Source organism: Habropoda laboriosa, unplaced genomic scaffold (assembly GCF_001263275.1).
Source record: "Habropoda laboriosa isolate 0110345459 unplaced genomic scaffold, ASM126327v1 scaffold46, whole genome shotgun sequence".
In the NCBI taxonomy this organism is placed as follows: domain Eukaryota; kingdom Metazoa; phylum Arthropoda; class Insecta; order Hymenoptera; family Apidae; genus Habropoda; species Habropoda laboriosa.
The window spans coordinates 693450-707365 of record NW_017100145.1 but is presented as its reverse complement, the minus strand read 5'-3'; the positions used below and the strand labels follow the sequence as shown (position 1 = coordinate 707365).

Sequence of the window (13916 nt, the reverse complement as noted above, 5' to 3'; positions counted from 1 at the left end):
GCCACGATCCTCGAGGCTCAGCTCGGCCCTTGGCTCTGAACGATCGGTGGAATCGTGACGTTTCCTGTGGTGAGTGAAAGCCCCTCCCCTAACCTGCACACCCCCTGTCAAGAACGATTCGAGTGGTAAACGAAGAAACGAATAGAAACGAAAGAAAGTGGAGAAAGTGACGAAACGAACGTTTTGTTCGACGCGAAGAAAAATCGTTTCTCTCGCCAAGGACTCTCATCGAAAAAACACTGCCTTAATTTTGCGCGGGACGTTCCTTTTGTTCCTCCCGTTGAATATTCCCTCACAACCCTTTATCATCCATCCCCCCCACCCCCCACCCCTCTTTTTTGTACATAGAATGACATTTCCGTTTGTAAAAGATATGAACGTTGTTGTTCGACGAGGATTATTCGGATACGCTGTAATCGTGAAACGAAAAGTAAACTAGAGACTGTGCATTTAGATGGTTATATATGTGTAAATACGTGCTATAAGGGTTAGATAGATAGATAGATAGAGAACATCGAGCAAGGAACGAGGAGAGACGAAGGTGAGATAAAGGAAGGAAGAGAAGAGAAAAAAAAAAGTGGAAAATCGTTCCAATGCGATACAAGAAGATTAAAAAAAAAATTTTTGAAGGTAAAACAGAGAAAAAAAAGGGAACGTGTTTTTATCGATTTGTTACATACATATATATATACGGATGCACGAGCACACACGCGAGTGGCCACCGGTTTCCTGGAAGGATGATCGTGCCAAAAATTCTCACTCTCGGTTTCGAAACTCACGAGCCCGTCGTTTCCGTTGACGTTTCTAATATTCAGATGTTTGTTGAAGAAAAAAATGAAATGAAAAATACGCGCCTGTGGTTTCTTTCGTGCACGTCGACAATACACAAACACACACACGCATACGTACTGCCACCGCCGCCCGCGACTCTGTAAATTCTTGTTCTTCTTCTTCTTTTTCTTTTTTTTTTGAGAGAGAGAGGAACAGGACGAAGGATAGCGCGCGCGCGGATGTTCGATCGCGTAAATACGAAAAACTCTCGACTCGCGATGAAAATCGAATGATCTTTTAAATCGACGCAAGTTTATTTGGAAGAATTGTATATTTGTTACTTTCGACGAATAAAATATTCTTGTATACCTCGAGCTGTTGTTCGTTCATTCTTTTAATCCCCCCTTTGTTCCTTTTAATTGTATTTTTTGGGGGAATTTCGATGGTTCGAATTTTTGCTTCGGTTGAATTGTGAACGAGGTGAGTGGGATTGGTAGAATTCTTCAAATAAATCATCGAGTGCTAAGAAAGAAAAGGGGGAAAAAATATGTGGGATCAGTATGAATTAGATCTGGATTTGACGCAGCATAACTATGGATTAGACGCGCCTGATGTCAGAATAAATAAACTCCGGCCTGGATTAGTTCGGGATTAGGTCTGCAAACATGAGGAATAAGGCCAGTGTGTTCCTAACCCAAGGTAAGTAATAGCATAATCTAAATAAATCAAAATCTGTGTAAAGAGATCTGCAAAAATTAGCTGAATCTTCATTTGAGACTAATAATATTTCTCATAAAATAGAAGCCCTATAAAATGCATCTGAGGATTTAAAAAACATGTTTTAAGAATATCTGTCAGAAATAGAAACTCTAGGATTTCAATATGCATCTATCGATTTTTGAAAATTTCTCAAGAAATATTCCTCTTAAATAGAAACTCCATCTATCTGTCGATTGTTTCGAATTTTTCAAGAATAATAATAATACTATTTCGCACAAATAGAATCTCCAGAGGCCGAGTGTATCTATCGATTTCTAAGAGCAAGGTATTAGATTTCCACGCGGTAACTGGATCGTAATTATGAGCGGAAGACTCGGCTAATATTCGCGAAAGACTTCCCCAAACAAGAAACCCTATCGAGACAACGAGTAACACGAGACTGACAACGCCTAATGCCCAAAGAGACATCGAAAGAATGTACACCGCTTTCACTGTTGCAGTGAGTCAGCATCGATCACCAACTCCCACAATTTCTAGTCGCGAGTGTAATCGTCGCGCAAGTTTCACACCGTCGCGTTTTCCTCCATTACCGGAGTTTCCATTCTGCGATATCGCGCGATGCGTGCATTTAATACGCCCGCGAATTAGTTTGAAACATTTTACCTCTATTCCATCCTTCGCCAAATTACAAACCTGCTCGCGTAAAACACCTCGCAAATGGATCAACCACCGTAGAACTGTACTTACCCTGTCTCCCCTTCTATGATTTTATGAAATAAAACTAAATAGAGCTAAATAAAGAAAGAGTTACAATTAGGCGATACGATACGGTGTTACTATTAAACGGTGAAATGCCAGAGAGCTGATTCAGAGGCGTGAAATCCATATTTCAGCGGGGCAGGAGAAAAGAAAATTGCATTTCCTTCGGTAATCGGTTCAGAGAACACGATTTGTTGCATGCCACATAAATCCAAGTAAATACAGTCTGGCCAGGAGGAGAGCACGCAACGCGGCTCAATCAAACTCGGCTAGAACGACGAAGAGGAGATTCAACTGGCGATCTACCAGAACACGAAACGCCGTCTGTCACGGTCTTTCACGAAAGACACAATGGCTGCCGCAAATGCGTTTTATCGACGTATCGTCGATAATTTCCAATGAAACACCCTCTCTCTCTCGACTTGCTTTTCATCGTTCACCGTTACTATACCACGTTTCGTTTCCACGTTTCCCACCGACGAAGACGAAACGTTTTTGTCCTCTTCGAGGCGTCGTCCTTATCTCGAACGAGTCTGCGAGACGCGGACGATAGGGGAGAATATTCCACAACTTTTCACGCCTGTACCCGCTGAAACTCTCTCTCTCTCCTCTCTGTGTGTCGGATGTGCGCCGCGACGCGCAACAATGGACGTCGAGCATAGCAATTTCGAAATGTCGATACCAGTCACGCGTACACGCCGCTTCCATGGCTCTTGCCAGCGCTATACTCTGAACGCGGCTCTCCCTGGCTTTTCCCAACCTGTAACGTGCCATTTCGCGTTTTCCTCGCGGGACACTGTGGCTTTTTGCTTACTTTTGCCGCGTGCCGTTGTTTCAATACCTTTTGCTGCTTTGTGCCAGAAAGATTTATGGCTCTTTGCGCTTGATTCGGTTTTATGGAGGATATTGCGGATTGTGGTTCTTTTAGCTTCTCGGTGTGGAATTTCGATGCTTGAAATTGAATTCTGAAAGATTTCCTTGGTTTCGCTAATTTTTGTAGGTAGCGTTGAATTTCTATTTTCTTTAATCCAGGGTTAAATATGTAAATTTCTGGACCTAAGTTTATCACGAGCCATAAAGTCTTCTATTTTATTAACTTTTGATATTCTTAATGGAGCACTTTGCTATTTTAAGGAAGATAATTCATAAAATACAGTTTCTCGTATCTTGTTAATTAGAATTAACGATTTACGATCATTTATTCATCTTCGCGGACTATGTTCATCTTGGTAATTTCTCTTCCCACTTGATTCCTCTTAACAGTAGCGTCTTAAATAATTTACCAGAGTTTTTTCGTCGATCGAAGACGTTCCGCAACCGTCTCGCAAGAAAAACAGCGCCCCGAAAATCCTCCTGATAACCTCATCCGCTATCTCGCCACAGAACATAGCATTTACGCGCTGCTCCCGTCAAGGAAGACAAATTTCTATGACTTAGAGGCCGGTCTTTTTATGAATGAACCTCTCAGACAACGGAATGAAGCTGTCCCTTTGTGGCCCATTGATCCAACGAAAATTCGACGCTCTATACGCGATAACCTTGCTCCCAGCAGATAACGCGAGACTCTTGAAGAATCACAGACGAGGCTCATCTTCCCCCGGAAGTAATCTGTCGATGACAGCTCTATTGCTCAAGCTATCTCCTCCACCAGCCGCGCAATCCTTCTCCAATCATCCTCGCACAGAGAACGCGTATCACCAAATTCACAGATAACTTCTACAAGTTCGTAACTAAAAAAATAACTCACGAACTTTTTATTAGATAAAAACGAGAGCTTCAAAGGGGGACGCGTTCCTTGCTCGAAACGAGGCGTCATAAAGCGCGCTGGACCGTCGTAGGAATCTCGTCGCGCGATATTTCATTTAAATTCCTGCGTGGAAAAAGGGCCACGTTGCGTGACTCACCTGTAGGTGTATCCGTGCACAGAAAACTCGGCGCAGAAAAAAGAAGAACGAAAACGCGAGTTAGTTTCTCACGGATCGGTCGGTCTCGTTTGAAGGATCTCTAGACGAGAGAGAGAATTACTATTAGGAGAGGAAGACCGTCGAAAAAAAAGGCCGTTGCAGAGCACAGAGGGATTTAGAGTGGAAAGCCGCGCCTACTAGAAAATTAAAAAGGCCCCTTCTCCGCCACTTGATCGGTGTTCTTCGCGGAACATAAGTCGATCCAGGGCCGACAGCAGCGCGCTGTTCGTAGCGGAGAGGACGTTGCGTAAACGTAACGGAATGCGCACAAGTGTTCTTCAAGTGCTCCAGCATGTTGCCGCACGGAGGAAAGTCTAAGTGCCATAAAAATAGCTCGACAGAGAAACGGTTACTTCCACCCCTCCTTGTGGCTGCTCTTTTCATGTGTGCATGTGCCGCTCTCGGCGGAGAGAGAGATGAGCCGCTTTTACTATTCGCGCAATCGCGACACCGGACGACGCCTAGGTATGCCGAATACTCATTGATATGCGTCTACCGGCAGCCGTGCCTCGATTACACCCTTCCACTCAGAGGTTCCCAATGCTTCCTCCTTCGTACCGCCTCTTCCTGCTCGGATCCAAGTGTCCTGCCACCGTCTCCTCCTTCCCTTCGGTTTTTTGGGGAGAGTTCGATAAACGGGGGTGGTTCGGTTGGAGATCAAATTTTGGAAGTTTCTTAGTCTTTGGGAAGCGTCTTCTTGGTCGGTGTTTTTGTAGAGGCGAGATTAGGATTCTGAACGACTCAAATTTTTTAACTTCACTGGATCGTTCATGAAATTTATTTCGTCTCTTCTTAATCTTTGGAACGTCTTCTCTTAGTCGGTGCTTTTGTACAGACGAGATTAGAGGATTTTGAGCGCCTCAAAAGACAAAATAAGGAATTTTCCAAAAATAGAAGAATTTTTAAATTTCACTGTATCATTCGTCAAATTTATTTGACCTCTTCTCAGTCTCTTCTCAGTCAGTGTTTTTATAGAGGCGAGATTAGGCTTCAGAGCGACACAGAAGACAAAGTAGGAAATTTTCCGAAAGTAGAATTTTTAAACTTCCCTGTATCGTTCATAAAATTCAACTTTTGTCAAATCTAACCTTTATGCAAAATTTTAATATTTTCAATGGACGAGGAACTGAATCTCACTGTGCAAGGTCTCCCAAATCTCACCCTGGAAATTTTGCGCTATCACAGAACCCTTTTCTCATTCGCCACGTTGGCAACCGCTGATCAAGAATGCACCTCTGGAGTTTCCCTGCTTCATCGGCATTAGACAGACGGATTTTCTAAATACCCGTGATTACGTGCTACGCAGGATCACGGGAATCCTGAAACGATCGTGACGCGAAAGCTGGCTCGCTTAACCTCTCGAACCAAGGTCCTTCTCGTCGTTCAACTGGCCTAAACTAAAACCATTCTCCAAGTGCATCGAAGCAGCAATCTGAATTTTTCATTGGTGAAAACGCACTGGTTCACTGGTCGATCAACCAGATCCGTGGACTGGTTTTCGAAGCGACGAAAAGTGGACGTCGTTCTGAGAGCGAATTTTATGCGACCGCTCTCTGAAACACGGCTCTCGACAATCCGCTACGATATCTCGACCACGCGTCCAATCGTTATCGCGGATCGAATGATTCGTTCCTTTCAGCTCGGACTTTATTGTACGTCTCGTGAAATAAATGGAACGGAAACTTGTTGAATTTTAACGCCAAGTAATTTCACGTCTAATTGGTAATATAAAAATGCTCTCGCTTCGGTGAAATTTTACAAATCCACTCGTTCCGTTGTAATACGTTACTTAAATTTAGTGCGAGAACCGGTCGGCGCTAGTTTTGACTATTTTTAAATTAGACCGTATCCTATTCGTTAAAAAAAAAAACTTTATCATTTGGTGCAATAAATTGTCGAGTCCTACGGAAGTCGAGACGACAGAGAAAAATTCATTTTTCATCCTAAACTTTGTCCATATTCTTCACCCAAAATATTCTCACGATAACGACAATCTCAAAAAAGCAATTCTTCAAATATCCCTCGTAAGCGACGACAATCTCAGAAATCTCCTGTGACAACGACGGCATAAAAAGATGAATTTTTTATCTGAAACTTTGCATAGGAAGTATGACAACCTGAAAAATGAATTCTTCATCTTCAACTTTGCCCACATTTCTCGCCCAGAATTCCCTTATTTTTAACAACGTTACAAATTTCCCTTGATAACGATAGCATCGAAAAAGAAATCCTTAATTCCCACGTTCACCCAAGTCTCCGCCTATAATCAATCCGCAATCAAACCTGGATCTATCCACTTTTCAAGTACATTCCACTACGTGTCCAATTCTTATCAACAAAATAAGATATCCCGTGTGCCACGGGCAACGTGTTAATTCCACTAGCTGTTTCCTGCTCAAACCGAGAGAACCACTCTCCGTAGACAATCTAAATCTGCAATCTCTCTCCATCGTTCCGCGGCAATTCTCGATGCAACGCTCGTTGCCGACGGACACGGGTGTAAATTATGATAACGCGGCGTGAAGGTTACGCTTTCGCGAGCTGCGACGTATTCACCGTCCTCCGCCTTATTGGCATGTCGAATCGTCATTAAGGGCCGGCGTCCGGTCCACTTCGTTTCTTTCGCCGACAGGGTGTCGACGATTTTTCTCGCGCCGGTCACGTTCCCGTGTTTCTTGTCTCCGCGCGTTCCAATGGACACGCGTGACATGGTAACGCGAGAAAGCCACGGCGATACGGGATGACGGACGATTTCTGTCCTTCTGTCTTTTCCACTGTCCGAATCTCGCTATTTCTCTCTCCGTTACTTCTCTTCTTCGCGAAACGTTTATTTTTCTTCCAGACAGAATTCTCCCGACTGCTTTCCTTCGACTTTTAACGTTGGCCTATCTCGATACTCTCGATCGAGAGAGAGATAGATAAATGATTACGAGAGAATGGAGAAATCTGGCGGTGGGAGTTCGAAGCGTACATGTTGATGGAAATAATTAGAGGATTGTACGGTTGGAAGACTTATCGATGAAGCAGATAATTAATGCCTCTGCTCGGTTATGTAATTAGCGTGGATGTTAATATTCTGTGCTTGTTGGGTTCTCTTTTCTCTTCTTTTTATCTCGACGAAACTCTATGATAGATCGGCTCGTAAATATTCAAGGAATGTCCAGGTGAGTTTCACTTTCGTTTAATCATCGATTCTTCGATTTGTACGGCGTGTTGTGTGTGTGATTTATGAGTCGGTATGGTGAATGTGGATCTGTGGAACGTGCGATCTTCCAGGTAGAGAAGTATTTATCACGGTGTGTCGAAAGGTTTTATTGTGCGTATAAAATAACGCGTGCGATGTTCAGACTGTGTTTTTCGAAATATTAAGTCTTTGAAATTTCTGAAATTTGGCTTCATATATCATCCCGTGCTTTCTAATCGAGGTGTAATTGAAATTCTGGAACCTGTCTTTAATTCAATTTGGGAGAAGATCGTTTCGCAATGTTTAAGTTATCGGTACATGCAAATTTCTATTTAAAACATCTTCGAGGACAAATTGGAGACTTCCAGATCATCCACAATTCAACGTGATCGAAAGATGTCTGTTAAGGCGTAAAACTAATTATAAGTAAAACCATTGTGCATATTTCACCTTCTTTGAATGTATAGCGACGATTGCCCCTTTTGTATTAGGATTAAGAATTTTACCTCGGCCGTGTTAATTTTCATTTACCTTGGCCGAGTCAGGGGCAACTAATAAAATATTACCTGCTACGGTTAAGGCATGGGGAAAATCCGACACATGCCACTCGAAGGTACTTGCAGTACCTGAGGGTCACGGCGGCTTCCCCTACCAAATTAAAACCACCAATCAGACATCGTCATTCCCATTTTCATATGTCCGCATTTATTATTTAAGCACGAATTCCTTCAAAGGAAGACGAGATTCTAAAAAACTATCAGCTATTCAACACAGAAATTATTATCACCAGTCTAACGCGTTTTTCTAATTCAACAGTTGTAGAATAAATTTAAAGTTTAAGTGTTATGTATACTCGTGACATCATTCTTTCACCACCTTCCAGTATCCAATTTCAACAAATATTCAATCGTCATTAACGTTGACGTTTGAAGTGAGCATACACGAAAGACTCTCTTTCACACTACAAATTGTTAAATTGCTCACGCCTAGACAATGTCAATTTTAAAACATGTTAATAACCAATATAAATAATTTCAGTTACCGATAACCATAATCACCGGGGCAGACTTTGTCACATCTAAAAGAAAATCCTCTTCGGAGAACGCAAATGATCGAAAGGCGTTGACAACCATCAATTTCATTTTTCATCTATATTCTTTTACCACCGACAGCCATAATCACCGGCACATTTTACCCTACACCCGAGTTGCCCGCGAAAGAATTTCTCCGATACCCCGAGCGAATAAGAAACGCGAGAATGCCTCCTCTAGAAAACAAGCGCGTGCAATTCGAATTGCCTCGAAGCGCGCGTTCGTTGGTTCGCCACGGGCATTGGGTTCGGCCGTGCGCATTCTAATTGATCCCTTGGCGGTAACGAGCTCTGCGCCTCGTTTCTTTCCTCGTCGACGCGCGGTTTTACACGCGTTCGCCGCGTGTATGCGCGCACGGCTCGCGGCGCGGCCAGACACGCCGCTCAAGGAGGTGTAAAATCGCTCGAGACGATGAAAGTGAACGAACACACATTCCACTGGCGTCGTGCTCGCCAGCCGAGGCGATTCCGCCCTGATCGTTGCCGTAACGCATGACAAACAATGCCAATAACCCATAATCTTCGCGGGCCCGTTGCCGTCCTCCGCGGCACCGGAAAAACAGAGAGAGAGGCCAGGCCACGGCGTTATTTTCCAGCGATTCGCGACGCGTCGCCTCGACACGGCCCCTTTTTGCGCTCGCAAACCAAGCTGCGAGAGAATGGGAACCGAGATCGAACGCCTGATCGGGAAAATGCGATTACCACGCGCCATTGTGGGACCAGACTTCGATTGTTGCGTCTTTAGACCGTTTTCTCTGCTCTTAATTTTTTCCTATACTGCGAGTGAGAGGAATTTTGTGGGAGGAAAGGGTTAACCCTTTGCGCTCCTGCGTCTCCTCGACGTAAGAAATTCTAGTAACTATGTGGTACTGCCCGAGAGTGACCAAATGAGTGCGGACTAGACTATTTGGATCGCAAAGGGTTCAACGTTGATCCCAAAAATTCCCAAAAGTTTGAAATGAATTTGAAGGCTAGTATTCTAAAATTTTCTAAACAAATGAGAGATTATTTGCAAGAAATTCCCACTAAAAATGAAAACTGGAGATCTAGCACCTAACGTTCGGAAATTCCAGTGAAATTTGAAAATAGTGCCGAAGAAATCAAATGCAAGATTATTTCAAAAATTTCTGTACAAATGAAAGATCGAAATGGAATGTAGAAGCAGACGTTCAACTATCGCACAACTGAAGAGAACGAGAGAGGACTGAATACTAATCCCAGAATTAGAATAAAATTAGAAATGAAGATTAAACAAATTAAATCTCCTTTATAAAAAATTCCAATACAACCGCACACCGCAGATGTCTCCCATCAGCAGCACGGAAGGCGCACACGCAACAAGCACGTTCGCGTTCCACATACCTCAGGTCACGCTTCAAAAAAATCACACAAGTAGATTAAAAAATGACACGTTTTCATCTCGACAATCGCCTCTCGTCGGTGAAGAACTGTCGCGGAAGTGAGACATTCAAGTAGAAGTTCCATTAAGACCGGTGAATAGCTCGCAAGTGGGACAAGTTAGCACCAGCGAGCGACTGTACCGTAACCCGCGGCGGCGCCAATCTTCCGGACGCATATTTCGCATCCATAGGCGGGCTCTGGTTCAATTTCTAAGTTCCATCGTCTGGATATTGCTGGTTGGTATCGCAAGTTGCCGCGTACCGTAACCTATACGGCGTCGGTCTTCCGGACCGCCGTTTCGTATCTACGAGGGGAACTGCTCTAAGTAGCTTCGATCGAGTGATTATTCTTCGACTTCGACTCCGGGAGACTATTGCTTCTGGGAATGTTCTCGCCCCATTGTTCTCCTATTGTACTACGTTTTAGAAGATTTTTACGCCGTTTGATTTGTCGTTTTATTGAACGCGAGGGGACTATAAAATTGATCGCTGGAATGGAGTTCTTGGAATCATAGGTGTCCGGTCGCGCAGCCCACCGGCCGGTAAAGGATCATAAAATAATAAACAGTCCTTTCCAGCCGTCTTCCTAGCCCCTGACAAATTCCTTCCCTACCGTAAAGCAGTTCAAGTCGCATCCTGGTCATGTTTCCTATCCCTTTCCCCAAATTATTTCAACTTTTACACACCACCTTCACCCTCACGTTCTCCTTCCACTGGTTTCCTAATGTCCAGTCACACCTCCGCATTTTTCGAGACCTTCTTTTCCACCACCTTCAACGTCCAACCAATCACAACATACACCAATTGTAATATATACCTACGCACCACCACAAATAAACGAGTTTAAAAGTTCACCATCACCACACCAACTACTAGAATTTCGCCCTTCCGGGATTAACACATCGGGAGCGCAACGATACTAACCGAGTTCGAGCTGAAACCAGTCTCGTTCACGAGTCGAGCATCGTACAATAGGAATTACTTTGCGGAGTTTGGTGTTGGGAGGCGATGTTCTTGCTCAACTTGGAATTTTTATTGTCCGACGTGGTTGTGTAGTTTGTAAGCAACATTTAACGGTAGGAACCAAAATTCTCACTTTCTATGCTTCGAATAATTTTAGTAGACTTAAACAACCATTCGGCTGCATAAATATCATTATATCTGAATTCCTTTCCTTGATTCTTTGATCGAAACTTCAATCTCTGATTCACGCAGAAATTTAAATTGCTGTTTAACAAGAAACACTGATTATTCTTCAATGCAATTGAAAGTAAAATAGAAATTTTGATGAACTTTACTAGATGCTTTTCGACTTGGAAAATTTTGGCGTGCCTGAGAAGTGATTGATTTACAGTACTTGCTGATTTCTGAAAAGGTTCGAACGTCTAAGAAGTGGTTGACACACACTACTTGCTAATTCCGGAAAAAATTCGATCGTCTGAGAAATGGTCGACTCGCATTACTCACCGAATTCGAGAAATAGAAAATTTTCGAAATCCAAGCAAGTAGTTCAAGTCAACCACTTCTCTGACGCTCGAATTTCGTAATTTTTAATTATCCTAACGCTATTCGGTCTTCTGCATAAAAAGCTAAATTCTTCCTCCTCCACTGTCTGCTGAAGATCGATACTTCATTCTTCCCCACCTAAAAGTTCACAAATTTCTCATAAATAATTAGTCACTTTTCTCCCAAGCACAGTTCTCACTCTCAGGCCATGTAATCGCTACAACATTCGCACAGTGCTCCACCAACACGATCGTTGCTCAAGTAGGCGTAATCTACTGCTACAATATCGCTCCCATGCTGTCGTTTGTCTGACCACTTCGCATAGAACAAGTTCGTCAGCGGGTCTGCGTTAGACAGGGACCGGTGCATACCAAACTGGTCCCGTTCGAACGAGTCCAACCAACCAACCAGCATCTCCGTCCGAATGAGAAACGTCTGGCGCGATCTTCGGCTTAGCTGGTACACGTAAAACGTCGCATTCGGTAAATCCTCGGCAGCCGGGAGGATACGTGTAAATACGAGGAACAGGAGATTACCAGTGGCAGTAGCCGGGGTAGAGACACAGCGTCGTTGACGAGCTGCCGAGTAATACTCCGGAGGCATCGTGCGTGCCTCCTCTTCGAAAGCGGGACGAACACGGGTGCACCACGCTATTTACAATCGTCCGGATCGAAAGAGTACGATATCGTACGGCGTACAATCGGCGTCTTATTACATCACCGATGGAACAGCATTGTATATGAAATCGATTTCACGACGACTGCTCGCTACCGTCCCACAAAAGGCGCTCTCTCTCTGTGTCTCCATTTCTCTATTTTTCTCTTCATCTCTCTCTCTGTGCCTCTCTAGTATTCTCTTCATCGCTCTTTCTCTGTTTCTATTCCTCTCTCCATCTCTCTATTTCCCTTTTCTTCTCTCTCTCTCTCTGTCCCTATTTTTCTCTCCGTCTCTCTCAGTCTCTCGGTATCTCCATCTCCCTTTTTCTTCGTCCATACGCGGTTGCGTACATGTACGAGGCCAGGCCCGCGGCGTTTCTTCAATTTTCTTCTCCCGTTCGTTCGTATATTACGGGGAGACAGGCCCCGGTAGCCGCAACACAGAGAACACGGCCGGGTAAACAGAACGTCAGCCTTCTTGTTCCGTTCATTTCCTTGACAAACGGCCCCCGCCCGCCAAGAATCTCCTTAATCGCCAGGCGAATTCCACGCAAGGAGGAGCTCCAGGAACCACGCGCGATCGCCAATGATTAACGAGCCTATCTTCGGAAATTGTTTTGCGGTACCGGCGTAACGTGGGATTGGTACACGCTCTCATCTTCGATCCTCGGAGATTCTGGGTACGTTCAGGCAACATTGTGTCGGAATGGGCAACGCCCAGATAGCCAGACGTGTATAATGCTACGGTAGAGTTATTATTCATTATTGCGTCTGTTCAAAGTTATTCGCGCCTATGTTAAAAATAGATGCTAAGTTTAATTGCAGTTCCAAGAGGTTTCGAGAAACACTAAGTCACGATATAGGAAATAAAGTGGTTTTGTGCTAAGTAGAGTCATTTATTCTAGCTCTATGTCACTTTCATTCTTTCACAAACCATCTCAAACACTCCTTCAAAATTCTCTACAACCGCTATACTCAGTTCATCGACGAATACAATTTTTCCAGCAGTATTAAACTAATCCAACAAAGAGTCGATACAATATTTTATAAAAATACGTATCAATTTAACACCTCACTCTTACACAAACCATCTGAAACATTCCCAGCAGTGCTAAACTAATTCGACAAAGAATTCCCATAAAATTTTCAGTCAACGCAAATACCACATTTCACACCTATCAATCTAATACCTCGTTCTCACACAAACCGTCTCAAACACTCCTTCGAAATCCTCCACAACCGATCGATCAACGGACAAAAATCTGCCAGCAATATCGAATCCTTACCTACCTCCGAACAGCCTCAATCCAGATAATCCACAAGATCCTCTATCTGCTCCACTTACACGCCATTAATCCCAACACCGTTCCCCCTTTAACATCGTCCAAGTAACCAAACTTCTTCTCATCCACCACCCACGCGAACCTTCCTCACCAGATGCAACGAACGCAACAGAGAATCGTAGGTTCGAAACGAAACTCAGAACCACGATCTCCTAACGATCTCCACGCATACTTCTCTCTGTCGCGAGTTTCGGTCGAATTTCACCGGGTTTCTGTGATCGAACGATCACGTCCACCACCTTGGCCCCCGCTTATCCATCTTCGTTGCGTCGGAGAGAACACGGGCCGCGAGACTCTCTACCTCCTGTCCCCCGGACATACATATGTATCCGGTGTTCCGAGCATTGTCAGGCTGGCCCTGAAGGCAGTAGATAAAGAGCAAGACGGATACTCGTTCTCGAACTTGCCAGCTGCTTTGCCCACGCGAATTTGGTGACTCACTTTAGAACGCGCGGCTTCTCGGTTCTCTTGTGTACCTACGCGCTCGTGTCACTCGATGAATGCTCGGCCTGTAACCAAGATG

General features: G+C 44.1%; 1 protein-coding gene across 1 annotated transcript in view; it reads left to right on the top strand.

Annotated features, from left to right (window-relative positions):
• LOC108574227 (netrin receptor UNC5C-like) overlaps window positions 1–13916 on the top strand; it is a 49655-nt gene that overhangs the window by 30795 nt on the left and 4944 nt on the right. The gene's annotated exons all lie outside the window — the stretch shown is intronic.